The sequence below is a fragment of the Sciurus carolinensis genome, chromosome 7 (genome assembly GCF_902686445.1).
Source record: "Sciurus carolinensis chromosome 7, mSciCar1.2, whole genome shotgun sequence".
Lineage (NCBI taxonomy): Eukaryota > Metazoa > Chordata > Mammalia > Rodentia > Sciuridae > Sciurus > Sciurus carolinensis.
Genome location: NC_062219.1, coordinates 130,714,043 through 130,726,482, shown reverse-complemented (window position 1 = coordinate 130,726,482; position 12,440 = coordinate 130,714,043). Strand labels below are relative to the sequence as shown.

The following is a 12,440-nucleotide window of genomic DNA, read 5'->3' as shown; positions in this document are numbered from 1 at the left end:
AGATGCTATGAGCAAGCCGGGAAGTGAACCCAGACAAAACACAGGGACCAGATTATCAGGTGACCTTTTTAGGGGACACTTGGGTTGGAGATCAGTGCCAGATCTAGATCCTGTCTGTCAAAAACCGTAGGCATCACACTGGCCAACTGTGAAGGAGGAGGCCCCACGTTGACTGGACTTTTTGGGCATTGGAGGCAACACATACCCCAGAATAGCCTGCTCTCTTTGGAAAAGCAGCTTTGGGCCTACGATTGGGCCCTGGTGGGAACTGAAAGACTGATCCAGCATGCCGGAGTTGTGCTCCACCAGAAACACACCTGGTCCTGGGATAAGGGAAGCCTAGATGCTCGGGCCAGGTCGGCGCAGCAGAGTAGCACCATCAGGTGGTGCATAAGAAACCTGGCCAGATGAGAAGAGGGTGACACAGGCTACAGGAAAGGTGGCCAGCTACCCTGCAGCAGGGCCACGCCCACCCCACCAGGGCCACTGCCAACCCCATGGCCAAGGGGGGCCATGATTACAGGGTGCGCTCTCTGCGCCTCTGCTGGCCCACCCAGCTAGGCACGGCCGAACCTGCAGGGGTAGGGGTGAGACGGCAGCAGCAGCCACCAACCTGAGAGCAGGGTGACATCCTCCTAGTGGAACAGCCGAGGTGCCTGGGGTGGGGGCTTGGCTGCAGGGCCCACGCGCCCAGACGGAGCCATGCTGCATCTTTACCGACTCTCAGCAGCAGCAATGGCCTGGCGAGTGCTCCCCGGCTTGGCAGAGGGAGGACCGGCAACGCAAGGCGGCTCTGCCTGGGGTGCCGCAGCCTGGGGACCGGCACCTGCCGCCATCCATCGCTGCTCAGGAGGCCTGCACATCCCAGGACGTCTGTGGAGTGAGGCCACTGGCTGGCCACACTTGCTCGGAGGAACTAGCCGTGCCGGCATCAGGGAGTGTCGGGCTTCGCCTCTGTTGCTGCCGATGTGAGTCGGGCGTGTTAATGAGGCCACCATGGTCCAGTGGGCCTGGGCGTCAGGAACCGAGAACTGCGAGTTTCGTCAGCTGCAGGTTTGTGCACAAGCGAGCAGGGACACGACCCCCAGAAGCGGCCCCAACAAACTTGGCAACTGGCCATGGGGGACCTTTGCCCAGTTCCCAGGGGCCCGGTGTGTCCTCACTGCTCTGGACACATGCTGCAGACAGCCTGGCTTTCCCAGCCCCATGTCCTCCCTTGGCAAACTCGGTGGCCACACTGGAAGACAGATTGTCCGTGTCTTCCCGTACCTGATGTCATCTGAACAGGTCAAGGCCCAGCTTTGTCACTGAAGCCACCTGGTGATGGGCTCACTCAGATGGCATCTGTGTGCCCTGCCGATCACCGACAGCAAGCTCAGGGAAAGGCTTGCGTGAGCGGTTGAAGGTGGCCTTGCAGAAGGGGCACCAGGAAAGAGCTTTGCAGGATGGACTGTGCGGCTGCCCAGAACCCTCTGGACTCTGAGTACCTCCACGCAGAGCAGAGAACTGGGCTCTGGGCTGCTCCACAGAGCAGCATGCAGACAGGCGGATGGGAGACCTGAGGTTGCGGGTTCAGGCGGAAGACAGGAGGGTGCAAAAGGGAGCCCGTGCAGGTTGGGATCTGGGCATCCAGTGCTGCTGGCAGTGCCGCTTCCTGGTCTTTTCCCCCACAGAACCTTCCATGTGCTTCCCAGGATGGTGGGAGAGCCGTCTGACCCCACAGGGCTCTGTGGCCCAGTGAACCGGGCCTGCTGGTCCCATGGGCTCAGTTGTTCACCTGACTGGGTGACACGTGGCCCTGGAGTGTCCCCTTCAGCACACCCTGGCTTATCTGTGAGGAGTAGCAGTGATTTCACCCGGAAGACCCTCTGACGATGCTGGGAGAAGGCATGGGTCAGGGGGACCTCAGGGTGGAGCGGTCACACGCAGACCAGGCTCGACACTAACTTGACCCACTCCTGTCTGACAGGAAGGGAGCACCTGAGACCCGGGAGAGGCAGGAGGGGGACACTGACCTGCCAGTCTCTTCTTCCTGCAGGGGCATGGCTTCAAAGGTCTTGAAGCACAAGACCTTCCTTAGGCTTCCAAGTTGGCCACAATGGAAAACCCAATGTATGGAACATTGCTGAAGTGAACCAAACAACTTCCATTTTGCTTTCTGACCCCATTTTGTGAAACTTATAAAAAACATGTTGTTTGCTGTGATAGATCAAAACAAAATGTGTGTGTAGTGTTAAGATAAGTAAAGTGACGAGCGGTGACGCACATAGTGACTATGCAGTCACTGAGGAAAAACATTTGGCAGTTTGTTTACACCAAATTTGCATTAGTTTTAATGGTAAAACTGGTAAAAATATTTACTAGATGAATTTGCAGAATCCAGGACTTGAAAAATAAATGAGGTAATGTGTGAACTTGTTTTGATGTGACTATATAAACTGCAGACTGATCAGGAGCGAGCGGGCACTACTCCACCGACAGAGTCTGTCACTATGTCCCGCTGACAAGTGACAAGATAGTGCTCCCCAGCTCGAGGCCCCTGGTCGCTGCATGCTGTTACTCCGATGACTGATTGCTGTTTGCTGTGAACCGAGCATCAATAAAACCTCATCTGAGGACCAACAACCGGCTACGTGAGTGTTATCTTATTCCTACCCGGTTCCCGATTCAGTACAGGCCGCAAGTGTTGCGACGTGCTCGTGACAGTTGGCGTAGTCGGCAGTCGGACGCCTTCCACCCTGGCTCCCCTACATATCACTGTGCTCCTGGACTGTCTTGAATTGATTATTGACCTCCTCGACATTCTCATCGACAGCAAAACCCAGGAACTTCGTGACCTGTTGGACTCCAACTTGTAAACCTGGTAGGCTTTATATTTCTCTTTTATGCCTCGGTGCTGGTTAAAATCTAGACTCTGTACTCACCTCCTTACCAAATACAATTGCCTTTTGCATACACTTGTTTGTTCTATCAACAGTGCTAGCACTCTAAAGTGGAATTGGATTTTATTTAAATTTTATTGTACAAGCCGCTTGATAAAATGGCTCCAGGACTAGGGATAGATAAGCTCTTTAATAAGCTTACATTTGGCAAGTCTGATAAACATGAACTCAAACCACAATCTCCATGGAGGCAATGCGAACACATTGTACAAAATAAATTCCCTAAATATGATAAGGGAAACTCTGTCCAGGTCTGCCTTAGCAGTCCGGACATTGTCGAGCCTATTTTAGCCCGGGCAGGTAAACAAGAGATCCCTAGTATTTTGTGCAAAGTAATAGATGATGTTGATTCTGATAGACTTAAGGGCAAACGCTTGGTAAGGGAAGCGCTTCAGAAATCTAAAAATCCTTTCCTGCAGGACATATATGACTCCCAAGATCGATCCATCTCTGAGGCCTTAAAAGTCACCTATAGCTCTGACCCCGTCTCCACAATTAAGACCTCTACACCTTCTCGTGGTCTTTCTCTTGCCGGCACTGACCACGTAGTGGAGACTAGAGAATTATCTAGAAGTGAACTTATGCAGCTTAGACAGGACTTTTCCCAGCGTAACCTGTCTGATGCAGACTTCCTCCTCATGCTATGGCAGAAAGGTGCCCATAACATCCGCCTTTCAGCATCTGAGATGAGGACTGCGGGAATAACCATTGAGCACCCAGCAGTCTGTGAAGCCCTTATGGCTTTACTGGAATCTATGCCCACAGATGTGCATTCTTTGTTTGACTGGATAGCTATGGCTTGGAAATTGGCTTTTCCTCATTTGGATCTCAGTCAATTTGATAGCCATACTCGCTGGCATACACCAGCCGATGGCATTAATTTGCTACGGAAGCTTGGAGTCCTCTGCAAAATATATAATTCGGACCCCGAAATTATCCCACTGCGGGTCCCACTTACTCCTTCCATTCGGCGTCTTATCTTGAAAGGAGCACCAGACAACCTCAAATATATGCTCTCTAGCGCTCTCGCAGGAATGCACACCCTGTTCGAGGTTTTTGAACATTTCAAACAGTGCAGAGACCTTCAGATGGACCATAAAATGTCCTTCCCAGTACGTGCTTCCTTTCAGCAGATGCCCCCATTCACCTTAGCTGTCCAGCGAACTCCCCCGCGTCCCTTCATCCCACGCCTTGTCCCTCGCGGCAGTTTCGGAACATTGTTCCAAAAACGGTGCTCGGGCGCCCCCGTCTGGCCAACGTGGAGCAGCCCCTCCGGGGCCACTATTCCCCCGCCACCAAGGGCAACCCTTCCCCCCTCAGCAAAGGTTTCGCCCACCTTTGGGCTTCCAAGTAAGGAATCCTTTCCGGAGAAACCCCGGGATACAACAATCTTTCGGGAGAAGTACCCAGGGTCGGAATCGCGGTCGCAACCCACCTGGGGCCCCCAATACCCCCAACGGTTGGAACTGCCCTTTTCGGCACTTCCCACGTGCATTTTCCTAGATGAAAACCGTCCCTTTGTTCTTATATCTGGTGTCTGTGACAACATTCCCTTCTCTTCCCGCTTTCTTATTGACACCGGTAGCCAGATTACAATAATAGATCCTACTATCATCCCTCAGGCTCACATGGGCAAGGGAACCCCTGCACAGGTGCAGGGCATCTCTGGCACTATACTTACTGCTTTTCATTATAATGTTACCTTGTTTATTTATGACAGGCAACCCTTACGTTGCACTGTGCTTGTCCTCCCTAGCCCCCATTGTATCCTTGGTATGGACTATATCCCGTCCTTTTTTGGAAAATGGCTGCCCCTTAAAAGACTTAAATGCTGCAGTGTTACCCTTTTACCCACTGTGGCTATACAACCTATTCATTTTCCCCGGATCCCGCCATCCTTCACGAAGCAATATCCACTTAAAGGTGGCCATGAGGATATTTCTAAAACCTTGTCAGATCTCCTCGCTAAAGGCATAGTAGAATGCACCCAATCCTTTAATTATAATAGCCCCATATGGCCCGTCCGCAAGCCTAATGGGTCATGGCGGTTTACAGTGGATTATAGGAATATTAATAAGCTGTCCCCTCAAATGCCCGGCTCCTTGCCAGACATAGAAGGTATTTTTCAGGAAATTAGGGATTATGCACCTAAGTGGTTTGTAGCTATTGACCTCTCTGACATGTTTTTTGCTATTCCCTTACATGAGGACTCTAGGGAGTATACCACATTTACGTGGAATGCTCAACAGTATCAGTTCACTAGAGTCCCACAGGGGTATAAGAATAGCCCTATTATAGCACACGGTGCTATCCAACAAACTATGCCATGGAAATCACTTCCTTCTGATGTGAAGGTCTTCACCTATGTGGATGACATACTTATTTATGCACATAGCAAAGAGGCAGCAGACAAAGCTAAACTGGTGGTAATTTCTACTCTTACATCCAAAGGCTGGACCATAAATCCTGATAAAGTGCAAGGCCCACTGGAATCCGTTAAGTTTTTAGGTGTCCAGTGGTCCTCCACAGGGCCCTCCGTCCCCCACCCGGTACTGGACAAACTGCAGGCTATTCCAGCACCCAGAAATAAAACTGAAGCCCAACATCTTATTGGCCTATTTGGGTACTGGAGACTGCATATCCCTTTCTTACAGCTTATACTTCAACCTATGTATAAAGTAACTAGAAAGGCTTGTGACTTTGAGTGGGGGCCAGCACAGCAATTAGCTTTTACAACTGCCTTGGAATATATTTCCCTGTATGCACAATTATATGTCCCACAACCAGGTGAAGTCCTATTATTGGATATTTTGTTCATGAATGATTACGGTAACTGGGGGATATATACTAAAACCCCCGGTGTGTCACGACCGGTTGGCTTCTATTGCAAATGTTTCCCATATGCACCCACCAGATACTCTCTATTTGAGAAGTATATCTGGACTTTATGTCAAGCATTACAGGCAATGGGCTTTTCTCTTATCAACAAACGCCTGATTATTAGAACTCCTGTCCCACTCATAAACTGGGTTAAAATGAGTGAGGACCAACCAAAAGGCCTTCCCATTGAACCTAAAGTTTTACAATGGAAATGGTATCTTCAAAATGCTCTACAAGATTCCCTGGTTCAGTCTAACACTGCAATTGGCAGGTTGACTGAGGAAATTTGTGCCCAACTCCTGGCCAAGTTGCCCATTTCTCCAAAGGAAGAGCCCTCCTCCCCTATTGGTCATTGGGGAGCTTCAAACAGCCATGCCAATGCTTGGTTTACGGATGGCTCCTCCTCTGCGATTAATGGCAAGACCCATTGGAAAGCTGCGGCTTACCGCCCAGCTGATAAGACTATCTTGACAGACCAGGGGGGTGGATGATTCTACACAAATGGCTGAACTTGTAGCAGTGAATTTGGCTGTGAAACATTCACTTATGGAAGGCCGAAAGCACATTCATATTTTCTCTGACTCATGGTCCGTTTGTAATGGCATAGCCATATGGTCAGCTAAGTGGAAACGCACTGACTATTGTATCAATGGAAAACCCGTTTGGGGTCAGACTGTATGGAAGGAATTAGCAAACTCTGGTATTAAGATATTTGTAACACATGTAGATGCACACACAAATAGATTGGATGAAAATTCTAAAAATAATGATTTAGTAGACAAAATATCCAAAATTGCAGCTATAAGATTGACTAATGCTGCACCTTGGAAGGTTGTAAAACATGAAGACACCAAAGTAACTTTAAAAAGAAAACCACAGTGGGAGGTGCACAAACCTCCGGTAGATAACCTGGAGATTTTGGGCCCTGAACTTACAACACTCCATAAACAGATGGGACATATAGGCACCCATGGACTATACCAATGGTGTAATGACAGAAACCTAAAGACCACTTGGAGGCCACAGGTCACACTGCAGCCAGGATGCAGAGGGGGAGTTCCACCATGCTCCAGGACAATGACCCCTTCCTTCTGTCCAGCGGGCACTCTTTGATCTTCAGGTTACTCATCTTCTTGGGTTTAACCTTTTGAAACTTTCCATGGCATTGGTCTTCCTTCCTCCTAAGCTCCTATCTGTGAGGTCAACCCCGTCCTTTAAAGGATGCCACTTCTCCAGTATCAGACTTTGGCCCGAGTTTCTTCTTGAGCTCTCATGTGAGTCCTTGAAGGCCCTTGCTGGGCCTTCGTCTTATGCATGTTTTCATGTGCACGCTCCAGAACGTCTGGGTCTGCCCTGTGTCCTTACTGGAGGAGCATCTGTACTTGAATAACCATGCATCTCAGACTTAGCATATCTGACAGCCAGGGCTGAACACCCTCACCCACCACAAAAGTCTGGGAAAAAATCCTGCCCTCTCTTTATTGTTCTGTATTGTTGTATGAAAAGCCAACTAAAACCGTGACTGAATGCGGTAGCACTCATTTTGCAGGCACCTCTGCAGTTGGGGTAAGGTCAGTCTGTCCGTTCTCTACATGGGAGAGTTGAGTTGGCTCCGTTAGAGGGTCTACTTTTAAGATGGCTCACTTGTGGGGCTGGAAAACCGGAGCTGGCTGCACCATGTGGCACTGGTTCTTTTCAACACAGGCTGATGACTTGAGAGAACACAATCTTGGTTGCTTTGTTGGTTTATTTGGGTCTTTTATCAGCAAAGGGGCAGTAGGAGGCATGTGGTTCCCACAGAAGTACACACTGACTCCTGAAGAGGGTCTCTGGCCCTCAGGCTGCAGACTTTCAGCTGTGTTATTGGGGAAGCACCCACCCAGGGTGATGGGGGCTGGCTCCAGGGCACCAGGAAGTAGCAGAAACTGGGCTTTAGTCCCCACCTCACCAGGGCATATTCCTGAGGGGGGAGCCCCAGTCTGTCCTGGTGTGAGGAGGCCTGGAGTGTTTGCCACCTATGTGGGACACACGGGTGACCACAGATTTGTCACTGGTAGACAAGGTTGTAAGAAATGATACAAAAAGTAGTTGCAAGAGAAAGAAAATGAGATAGGACAAAAGCCTAGGTCTACACAGACTAAAGAGCAATAGAGAAGGAACAAATGATGGTAAAAAGATCTTTTCTTTGTCTTACTCTCAATCTAGCAGCTTATTCTGAACCCAGCAGCTAACAGTTTGTTAAGAATAATAATGGCCACAATGCACTCTGTGACCGGGTGGGTGCCTAGAAAATGAGGGCAGCCAGCAAGGGGACGGGAGCAGTTGGGCCGCTCCAGCTCTGAAGGGGCCCAGTGATCCCCGGAGCAGGGGGGGAGTCCCTTTCTTAGTCCAGTTTCTGTTGCCACAACAAGGTAACACAGACCCAGAACTCCGTCGCAGGAAGAAGCGCATTTGGCTCACAGTCCCTAAGGTCCCGGAAGTTCCTGAGCAGGGCCTGCATCTGCTGTGCAGCAGAGGGCGTCCCAGGGTGAACCCGTGAGCATGGTCGTTCAGTTCCCTCCTGTCACACAGTACAATGCATCAAGGGGCCCACCGTGACCTCTGACCCCCCTCCAAGCACCACTGAACTGGCATTAGTTTCATGAAATTAGTCAGAAAGATGAAGTGGTTTCTAACACATGAACTTTTGAGGGATACATTCAAATAATAGCACATTAGTTGTAACTGTATTGTAAACTCTGGGATGACTGCACACACACACACACACACACACACACACAAAGGAAGTATAATTGATATGCTAAGATGGGAAAAATGGGATTATATACACATTCACTTAAAACCAGAGGAGCAGAAAAAAAGACCCAACAGGAAAAAGAACAAAGGCAATGGATAGAGAAATAATGAAAATAGTAGCTGTTCATCCAACGATTGATCCTTGCTTAAACATCAGTGGTCTAAGGACACCAACTAGAATTCAGAGGCTGGACTGGGGATGTAGCTCAGGGTAGAGCATTTGCCTAGCATGTGAGGCCCTGGGCTTGATCCCCAGACCACCTCCCCCTACAAGTCAGAGACTGCCATATGGGTTAAAAAATAAAGAAGACCCAGCTCTATAGACTGTACAGATAAAGTTAAAGACATGCAAAAGCTTACACGATGCTAATGGTAGTCCTGGCCAAAGCGCAGTGGGAGTCCATATAGACTTTGAAGCAACAGAGATGATCAGGGACAAAGCATCACACAATGATGAGCATCAGCTCTCCCAGAAGACCTTTATCAGTAGTATGTGGGTCTGTGACGGGCAGTATCACAGGCTCCCAATGTAGGAGTCTGGGGGCTGAATTACCAAGGCTGAAGGTCTGGCCCCAGGACAGCAGGATGCAGCCACTGGCCACCTCCTTACAGAGGGTTGTTAGAATGAACCCCAACCCAATGATGGTGTCCTTCCAGAGAGAGTACCTGGCAAATAGAGGGAAGATGGCCATCTGCAAGTCAGGGAGACCTGAGGGAACAGAGTTGCTTCCCAGCTGCATTTGTGGTGTCCAAACAGTGTTGGCAAAATAATATTGTTGCTTCTGTGACTGCAAATAAAATCCCAAGGAACACAAAACACTATATTGCCATTGCATGTCATTTCTGTAGTCAACAGCACGACAGATATCTTAGAAGGAAATATGAATTTTGGCTCCCTCCTCTCTGAATCCATGCAAAATAAACTCCTGGGACCCAGTGCAGTGTCTTGACCTTCAGGGCATTTCTGACACCATTTCTTCTGTATCTCGACCTATTGTGGGAGGTTTTTACACTTCAGGGCAATTAATCACATTAAGATTCTGAAAGGATGAGAGGTGTAGTTTTCTTTGAAAGAATTTGAGGAAGGTGGATTTTACAAGGGAAAGTAAGAGAGGAGAACCCAGTGCCAGGGTCGCCTAAAGGTCAAACATGAGAAGGAGTGAATCTGAACATTGTTCCTCTAGAGACGAGTACTTTCAAGACACATGGGAACACTCCTGACCCACTGTGGAGACCATTGATAGAAGGGCACCAGCTACTTTGCACGAATACAAGGAGATGCGGGTAGGGTCTTAATATTTGATGCAGAGTCTCCAGCCCCAATTGACACCTGTGTTAGTTTGCTCAGGCCACAATACCAAAATACCCAACCTGAGGGATACTTGCCTTCTCCCTGTTTTGGAGATCAAGGTTTGGTTCTGTCTGGTTTACAGATGGCCACCTTTGTGCAGGGTCGTCCTAAGGACTATCCTCTTAATGTCCGCCTACCAAGTCTTCGACCCCTCCCCCCAGGTGAGGCCCCTCACAGGGACGCCTGTCTCTGTCCCTTCTTCTGAGGACACCAGTCTACTGGATGACAGCATCGCCCCTGACTTCACAAACCTTAATCACCTTAAAGGTCCTGTTTCCAAATGCAGCCACCTCCAGGTTTGGGGTTTTGACCTATGAATTTCAGAGGACATGATTCAGTGCATGAGAACACCCGTTCCAAAGTTTACTCAACCTTAAAACAGGCCAAGTGGCATAAGGCGGACAGGTCTTCTCCGTTCGTGGTCCTGCTTCTGGAAGTTCGGCAGAGGAAAGTTTGGCCAGGGCCTTCTCTGCGTCCCTGGACGCTGCGGCTACTACCCGTTCCACCTTTTGATGGCTGGGCCAGTCTCACTCCTGGCAGTTTCCTGTCATCTCCTTGCAGGCCGAAAAAACGGTCCTTAACCAACCTCCTCCGCATCCTCCGCGGCCCGCAGCCTCCGCGCGGGCTGCTCTGTTCACACCCGCAAAGCCGGGAGCGGGATACAGCGTCCGAGCCGAATCGACCGGGTGCAGTCAGCGCCCGGCTGCTTGCCCGCGTGGTCCCCAGCTCCGACGGCTGCAGGGCGGCTCCGCACACCACCCAGGCCTAACTTGAGCTTGGGCGGAGTCACCCTGCCTCCTATGAAGCCCAAACTGATGGTGGCTTTGTAATCCGCAGCTCCGCCTGTGAACGCGAGGAAGGGGCATGAGAAGCAGGGCAGGAGGGACATCCATAGGTCAATCTGGGGACACTTCCTGGGCATCTTTCCTGCGGGTGGGATGGGAATGCGGGGCCTGCTTCAATTCCAGACGCGAGAACCTGCTGATTCCCTCTACTCCCCCACCCCTCGCAGCCAGAGTCCACTCATTTCCTTGCACTGTCTTCAAGATGAGTTTCCCTCTCAGTCTTGTTCAAGCATTTGTTTCCTGTAGCTACCAGCTCTGCTGAAGTAATTTCTCTGAAATTCTCCCTTCTTCTCTTCTCGAAAGCATCGGCTCCTTTTCCTTTGGGAAATGAAGTAGAGGCGGATGAACACCACGTGCAGGGGAGGACCGCAGGAGTACGCTTCAGTGTCCTTCCTTGTGCAAAAGCAAAGCCACAGTTGACTGAGGTGTGGGTCTCAATCCCTGGTTCTCCAGGGAAGAGACGAGGCCCTGGCATCACAACCCTGAACCCTCCGGAGGAAAGAGGAAAAGTCCTGAAGGAAGTGGGGGAAGGAGGGATTCTGGTCTTGGGGGATAGAAGTTTCTCCACCCAGATCTTGTCTGAAGGAGGTTGGGCGCAGGCACACGGTGGACCACCTGAGAATCCACCCAGACCTCTGCTAGTGCAGTGAGAGGTCTCAGAAAATGAGTGAAACGTCCCCTCGAGGCGACGCACCAGCCCCATAGGGCCGTGGCAGTTCAGGGAGAGGAACGTCAGGACGGCCCTGGGCCATGCCCTGGTGGGAGCCGGTTCAGTTCTGCTCAGGATCCATCTCGTCCACATGCATCTCCCCCCGTTTCCTGCCGTTCCTGTTCTGTAACAGCTCCCTACCCCAGTGTATCTGCCTCCGTGTCTCCACCTGGGTTTGGTTTGGTTTTTGAAAAGGAAAAAGAAAATTTAAATGGAATTTCTGGACAGTATGGCCAGCCACTCCATGCCTGTCCTGGGATTGGGAAAATAAGACTTTAATGGAGATGAGGAAGTCTGAAAAGACAGAAAAGGGAAGTTGGTGGAAGGGACTGCACACTGCAGAGCACCAAGGTGCGGTTCTGGGACCCCCACGTTCACGGAGAGTGAGAGAAGCTGTCCACTGGGGACACAGGAAAGGGCATGAGCCAGGCTCGCAGGAAGCGCCAAACGCGTGTGGTCAATAAGCACAGAGGCTACTAGTTTTGCGAAAGCAATTTTCTTGTTAAGTTACTTCCTCCTTAAAGACAGTAAGTCTGACGGCATTCTGTCCTCAGTTCTAAGAAACGGCTCCTGAAGGCTTTGCTCAGCTCGCTCTGGATTCGGAGCTGCGCTGCAGGCAAAAATGTCTCCGTCTGAAGCATCTTTGGCAGATTGGGAGAGCGCGCTTTGCGGTGGGGACGCGACTGAGGCTGCTGGGGTCGTCTGGTCCTCCAGGAATCCTTCTGGGAGGGGTCAAGATAGGAGAAAGAAAAAAGAAACGGAAGTGGAAAGGCAAATGCAGTGTTTGTGACAGAATGGATGATCAACCTCATGATAAAGAAGACAAGTAGGCTCCCCAGGCCACCAGCAGAGTGGCGCAGCGGAAGCGTGCTGGGCCCATAACCCAGAGGTCGATGGATCGAAACCATCCTCTGCTA

General features: G+C 50.4%; 1 non-coding gene across 1 annotated transcript; it reads left to right on the top strand.

Annotated features, from left to right (window-relative positions):
* The first annotated feature begins 12,368 nt into the window (after nucleotides 1–12,368).
* Trnam-cau (transfer RNA methionine (anticodon CAU)) lies at nucleotides 12,369–12,440 on the top strand. Its single transcript has one exon. It is a non-coding gene; the product is annotated as a tRNA-Met (tRNA).